This window comes from Cibotium barometz, chromosome 25, assembly GCF_041138505.1.
Source record: "Cibotium barometz isolate CiBa-2024 chromosome 25, ASM4113850v1, whole genome shotgun sequence".
Lineage (NCBI taxonomy): Eukaryota > Viridiplantae > Streptophyta > Polypodiopsida > Cyatheales > Cibotiaceae > Cibotium > Cibotium barometz.
In genome coordinates this window covers 36,516,050-36,522,232 of record NC_141070.1, presented here as the reverse complement: position 1 = coordinate 36,522,232, position 6,183 = coordinate 36,516,050, and positions in this window count along the sequence as shown.

The window sequence follows — 6,183 nt, the reverse complement described above, 5'->3', positions numbered from 1 at the left end:
ATGCTCAATTGAGGAGGCTTCATTCATTGATTTGAAAGGGAGAGGAGGGCTCCTTTTATAGGTGGAGAATCACCCTCTCTTCCATTGTTACAAATTACAACATAAAAATCTTCAACCCTTCAGTGACATAAGGGTAGATGTCACCATCAATTGTCCTCTTAGGCTAAGTCTTCTATTGATTATAAAATTGAAGACTTTTTGACTTTGAAAGTGTGATGAGATAATAGCCAAGTCTAAGTGGCATGTAGGTGGAGATCCCACTTACACATGGTGGAATTCTCCTCTTCCATGTAGGCATTCTAGAAGAATCTTTCCCAATTATGCACCTACACACACTCCTCCACATGCCTTCCACACTCCCCACCTGGTAGCCTTATGGTGAATACTACATTAATAATATAATTAAAATCCATGTGAGCATGAAGGCCCACCTTTATTTTCCACATCACTAGCCTATCTACCATACCAAAGTATTTATCAAGCATACTTGTGGCATTTGCAATGTGTGTATCCTAAATCAAGTAAAACCATTATATTTGAAGATAGAATGCTGTTATCAGGGTAGCTGCCAAGCCGCTGTATCACCATGCCATTATTCCATTGTGGGCGCCGCAATCTTCTTGGTGGACAAGCTTCCACCTTATTACCATTGAGAAACCATCAAAATATATGCACAAAATTGAAAATGAAAGATATCAATTTTTCATGTCACATCTTTCCCCCCCAAGCAGATCCTCCATGCTTGTCTTGGGGATTTGCTGGCCATGGTGCTCGAGGGTTAAATATCTTTATCCGGTACTCATCCACACGTCGTCCAGGAACCTCCTGGCCACTTGCATCCTCTAGAAGATAGGTGTTATTTTTGAACTTTTGCTTTATCCTGGAAGGGACCTTCCCAGCGTCGAAGAAACTTCTTATCTAGCTGTTTCTCCATACGGCCATCATACCTCTTTTCCTCCTGGATCAAATAAAACTATCTCCCTAGCCCCACATTGCCTGGAAGGGCTAAAGGCTCCATCAAAATGCATAGTGAAAGCAGTTGGTGGTGTCTCCAAATCTTCATATACTTCTTCCTTTGCTCCTATTCCTTCTTCCTTCCTTCCTGGGGCAAGAAAATCTGCAACAACAAGAGAGGCCCTAGTGGTGTTTTCTGTAATAAAAGTGAAAGAGAATTCTTGAAGCTCACAAATGCACTTTGCAATCTTTTCTCCTGCAAGATTGGGTTTGCGAACCAAGAATTGTAAAGAAGGTTGAGATGTGAGGAAGAAAAAAGGGCGAGGTAACAAGTATGACGTGAACTTCTTTATTGCAAAAACAAGAGACAAACCACCTTTCTCCATTTCACCATACCTCTCCTCCGCGTCAGTGAGTTGTCGGCTTGCATAATACACTGGTGGTTGCATATGCCCTTGCTCTCCCTTTTGCAAGAATATAGCACCCACCACTGAACGTGATGAGACACTTGGGTTCACACCACCTAGGAGGCTGCATGATTGGACTTTGACTCATGCATTCCTTGAGCAAACAAAAAGATTGAATTTGATCCGGCCCCCATTGGAAAGAAACATTTTTCTTTGTCAATAGATTTATAGGATACATCTTCTCAGAGAACATGTCAACAAAGCGTTGGTAATACTTTGTTTTACCCAAAATCCTCCTTACCTCCCTTACTTTGGTAGGTGGTGGGAGGGCCACAATTGCCTGCACCTTCTCTATGCCTTCTTCTGAGATAACATATCCCAAGAGAACCACGTTCCTTCGTGCCAAGTGGCATTTTCCAGGATTAAGACACCCTTTTGCATCATCAATACTTTGTAAGGCCAACCTCAACTTTTCCAAGTGATCCATGCGGCTTGAATAAATGCAAAAATCATCCAAAAATGGGTCCCTTATAAACTTTCCCAAGTAAGGTGCAAATACCTGACTCATGAAGCGTTGAAAAGTTGATGGTGCATTGGTCAAGCCAAATGGCATCACCCTATAGGCATACACTCCCCAAGGGGTGATAAATGAGGTTTTCCTTTGATCTTCTTCACAAATTAGGATTTGAAAGTATCCAAAGTATCCATCACACACTGAATACAACTCATGACCTGCAACTTGATCCGAAATCTCATCCTGAAAGGGTAGGGGGGATAATAATCCCTCTTTGTGCATGCATTCAGAGGGCAAAAGTCCACACACACATGCCATTTTCCACCCTTTTTGGGAGTGACTACAACTAGGGAAACCCACTCTGAATTCTCTACTGGAAAAATAAATTTAGCTTCAAGAAAATTAGTTACCTCCTTGTTAAGCACCTCCGCTTGCACTACTCCCAAACGCCTTAGCCGCTGTACCATTGGCTTACTTTGGGGCTTGAGATCAATCTTGTGCTCTACTAGGGTAACTTGACGTACTTGTGAGTAGCTATTTTCGCAAAAAGGTTAGGAAATCCATCCAACATTTTTAAGTAATTCTCCCTTTCAGTACCTACTATGGACTCATCAAGAAGAAGCTCATTCTGTTGGTGAAGACTAGTGAGGTCCACATCTCCTTTCTTGAACATGGTTGAAGAAGGTGGACTATGGATATGGATGTATGGATGTGAATGTGAATGTGGATGTGGATGTATGAATGTGGAATGTGGATATGGATGTATGAATGTGGAATGTGGGTATGGATGTATGGATGTGAATGTGAATGTGGATGTATGAATGTAGATGTGAATGTGGATGTATGAATGTGGATGTGGATGTGAATGTGGATGTATGAATGTAGATGTGGATGTGGATGTGGATGTGGATGTATGAATGTGGATGTGGATGTGGATGTGAAAATGGATGTATGGATGTAGATGTGAATGTGGATGTACGAATGTGGATATGTGTGTGGAATAATGAATGCAAATATGAAGTCGATATGAGCGAATGGATGAGATGAGATGTCATGTGAATCAGAATGTGAATGAACAATATAAGATCTGAACGAATGAGATATAATGAGAAATGGATGTGATTAGACGTAATGTAAATTAAGAAAGATAGGAATGGATGTTATGTGAGGTGAATGAATCTGATGTGATGGGATGAAAAATGATGTATCTGGTTAAGAATGGATACACATATGATTTGGAATTGGATTAAGTAATATGGATTGATGTGGAATAATGTGGAAAGATGAGAGTTTAATATAGAAACTGTATTTGTGACCTGTTTGTAAATGACTATTTTATGTCAAGAATGCTGGGGAAGCATTTTGACCATCTTGTGATTAAGGTCGTGGAGACCTAATTGATAAAGTTGCAACTGCTGAGACAGAGAGTCAATGGAGGACGTCTCGCGTAGCAAGGTCGGCCGAGGTCTTGACCAGCCTCGTAAATGGCAAGCTTCCGGTACGGTGGATGAGGGACCAAGGAAGCAGCCTATGAGTGAAGTGCTAGGTGACCTGCGAAGAATCCTAGAGGATGCTGACCATACGGTGCTCGCGGGCTCTGGGTCACCGACGATACCCACATGTGCATCGTGGAAGATATTGGAACAAGGAGTAAGAGTTGTTTTCTAAAACCGGGCATGGATTTGGTTGATTGACCTTGCTGGTCCTCAACGGATGAGTCCATGGCTCTTTTATATGGATCCGTTGGTTGATCTTGCTGATCTTCAATGAAGATTCCATCCTGATTTTTATAAGTGATTATATTGTCGAGTAATATGAGCTAGGAACTATTGAAAAGGCCCCTGAGTGAACAGGTGGTGAGCGTTTTGGTTGCCAATGATGCCATAGATACTCTGATGAAGAAATGATTGGAAATTAAGATTCAACTGGATATTTTGGAGGATTGTGATCAATGATACTATGGGTTCATTAAATGATTGTTTTAAAGATGACTGAATCTGTGAAAAAGGCAATTTCATATTGGGTGTGTAAGTGGTGTGACTAGTTTTATGTTTGCATGAACATCCGGCTAGGGGGCCTGGGAACTCTTTTCCCTGGTACCCTTGATAAAACCTAACCAAATTCCTAATTGGATCCCATCACTACAGTGGTTGGGTGGTTGGCTAACCCATGGGACTGGATGGGGTTAGGCTGGACTGATGGATCCGTAAATCGAGACTCAATTTTTGTTTATTTCGATAGATGAAGTAAATCCCGGACAAAAATTATTCTATGGAAAGAATCAACGGCTGTGCCTCTTAATGAGGAAAAAGGCGTTGGTCTCTATGATCCAAGTGCAATTTGTCCCTTGATCTGACTATGGAACTTACAAGTTTGGTTAGATCAGTTCAGTTAGTTAAAGCTTTTGACTACGTTAGAGTAAAATTGTATCCTGGAGAAATCGCCTGTGCTTCAGGGTAAGAGAAGTTTTTCCGAGTTTGTTTTGGAAGAACCAAGGAATTAGTCACCTGTACCAGATATCCGTGGGCGAGGCCCCGAGTGTAGGACCCTGCCCCATGCTAGATGTACTACTTCCGCTGTTAGCACCCAGAATCCGTTGCACGGTGGGGACGGGGATCTTACATAAAGCTTTTCAAAAAGCTTCAAAACTGCTCTTGTTTATGAACATATTTGCCACATTGTCGTTGTGTAGAGACATAATCAAAGCTAATCTCTCCTACAATGACCCTCTACCTAACATAATGATAATGCACCACAATGTGCTTTGTACAAGTATAAAGCACAAAAATGATTGTATTATGATAATAGTTCCACCATGTACAATGCTTTATATAGGCACCTAGTCCCTACTTAGTTGATCAGATGAATTACCCAATTGTTTGAGTAGAGAAACCATAACAACAACTAATTACCCAATTGTTTGAGTAGAGAAACCATAACAACAACTAATACCCTTCACTCAAAAGTATTTTGATTTTCACACCCCTTCACTTTGATGCATTTTCAATTTTGCATACTCCAAGGTAGTTGTAACCTTCTCAAACTCGTCTTTCTCTTCATGAAGCCTTATTTTTGCAGCTATGAACATGGCCAACAACACCTCTTGACTAGTGTAGACACTGTCTATCTTACTTAATCCATGGGATAATAATGAAGGTCTTATGAGCTTATCTTCACTAGTAATGGCACCATTTACAACTCTCAAAATTTCCTTGTTGGGCTCTACTGATAACCACACTTTCAGCAACTCATCCCATGTAATTTTTTTGTTCTTCGTCTTGGTCGAGTGGGGAGAGTGTGTTCTAAAGAAGCTTTATGGAGGGAGATTTCGAGGGAGATTTTGGTGTCACAATACATATTTCCAATCCACCACTACCACCACCACCACCAACCACCGTTACCACCACCACCACCACCAACCACCGTTACCACTATCCCACCACCATCACCACCACCAACCACCGTTACCACCAACCACCGTTACCACTATCCCACCACCATCACCACCACCAACCACCGTTACCACTACCACCACCAACCACCACTACCACCACCAACCACCATTACCACCACCAACCACCACTACCACCACCAACCACCACTACCACCACCAACCACCATTACCACCCTCTAATTTTCTCCCTACCTCCCTTCTCTCCGTAGCTTCATCATCTACATCCCTCAATCTCTATATCATAGTGACATCTTATTATAATCATCTCTATCCTCTCCCTACCTCCTTATCTCCCTAACTTCATCATGATCTTCTCTAATTTTCTCCCTTCTTTTGTACTCCCCTCCTCTTAGCCCAAATCCTTTCACTCATCACTCTCTACCTATCTATGTCCTCTCCATCTAAATCCTTTAACTCATCACCTCTCTACTTATCTCCCAAGGGGCCTCCATCTAACTTCCCTCCTCCCCCCCTTACCCCATATCCCTATCATCTCCCTCTTCTCACTCATTCCCTACATCCATATATCATCTCCAAGTTTGTATAATATAGTTCCCTCCATCCCCATATATTCTCTCTCTCTCTCTCTCTCTCTCTCTCTCTCTCTCTCTCTCTCTCTCTCTCTCTCTCTCTCTCTCTCTCCCCCAATTTGTATGATATTGCTCCCTCCATCTCCATATCATCTCCCTCTTCTCTGTTTCTTCTCTTCTCTATGATATTGCTCCCTCCATATCATCTCCCTCTTCTCTGTTTCTTCTCTTCTCTCCCTCCCTATTTCTTGACTCTCTCCTCATCTCTCTCTCTCTCTCTCTCTCTCTCTCTTTCTCTCTCTTCCATTTTATTGACATCTTGTT